Genomic DNA, 1,267 nt, shown 5'->3' with positions numbered 1-1,267 from the left:
ATACATACACTAAAATATCATATATTATTATTACAGGTATTTTTATAGCGCCAACAGTTTACGCAGCACTTTACATAGCTGCACATTCGCATCAGTCCCTGCCCTCCAGGAGCTTACAATCTAAGGTCCCCATCTCACATGCATACATAGAGGGCCAACTTAGAGAGGAGCCAATTAACCTTCCAGCATGTCTTTGGAGTGTGGGAGGAAACCCGGAGTACCCGGAAGAAACCTACACAGCACAGGGAGAGCATGCGAACTCCTTGCAGATAGTGACCTGGCCGGGATTTGAACTGGGGACCCCCAGTGCTGCAAGACACACTAGCCACTATGCTGCCAATATGGAGACGTCATACAATCGGAGGCCTTGGGAGGGTACCGAACAGTCGTGATTTCTTGGAGAAAGGATCTCCGCTCTTGTTGGGATGAAATGAAACATCTCGGTACTGACTTAAAGGAGAACTATGAGGGGGGGGGTGCTTTTCACTCACCTCATAGTTCCAGCCGACCTGTGACAATGAGACTGTCACAGGTCGGCTCAGTAGATCGGGAGGTGAGCGAACACATACCGGCGTTCGCTCACCTCTCGATCCCGTCACTGCTCTCTGCCGTGACAGGGGGAGGGGCTGGATTCCCCTCTCCGATCCAGCAGCGCTGACTGGCGGAACGGACGGGGGAGGGGGCGGGTACAGCTGGCTCTGCCTCTAGATAGGAGCCAGCTGTCACTCACGCAGCTGGGCGGAGCCCGTCGTCTAAGTCGGGATCCGCTCCGGCGTCTCAGTATACCGCGAGCTGTAGCTCCCTATATACTGAGATTGGGGTGACGGGTGGATGCTAGTTTGTGTCCTCCCGTTACCCTGAGGAGAACTATGGGGAAAAGCCCTGACCCCATAGTTCTCCTTTAAGTTGATAAATGGGGCTGGATGGATTACTGCAAGATCTGATGCTGTATAAAAATGTATTTTACCAAAAGCGTTTTAAGGGCTGGCACACTCAACTTTATAACAGGGGCCCCTACTCCCTACAGCACCAGGAGCCCGAGATATGATATTCTAGCATTGCAGTCATAGCTTCGCTACATGTATCCCTATTAAGGGAGGTGTGTGTGTGTTCTGATCTTACCAGATTTAGAGAAGTGCACGTCCTCTAAAGATTGCCGCATACGCTCTCTTCTTCGCCTGCAATACGAGAGAAGAGCAGAACGTCAGGGCCATACCATAGACTCCGAGTAAAGTGGACAAGACAGGAGGGCAGGTGACAAGCGGAG

General features: G+C 51.7%; 1 protein-coding gene across 1 annotated transcript in view; it reads right to left on the bottom strand.

Annotated features, from left to right (window-relative positions):
• EPHA2 (EPH receptor A2) overlaps positions 1-1,267 on the bottom strand; it is a 42,958-nt gene that overhangs the window by 7,150 nt on the left and 34,541 nt on the right. The gene's annotated exons all lie outside the window — the stretch shown is intronic.

The sequence above is a fragment of the Nanorana parkeri genome, unplaced genomic scaffold (assembly GCF_000935625.1).
Source record: "Nanorana parkeri isolate BGI_ZX_2015 unplaced genomic scaffold, ASM93562v1 scaffold2951, whole genome shotgun sequence".
NCBI lineage: Eukaryota > Metazoa > Chordata > Amphibia > Anura > Dicroglossidae > Nanorana > Nanorana parkeri.
This window is presented reverse-complemented; position numbering and strand designations above follow the sequence as displayed.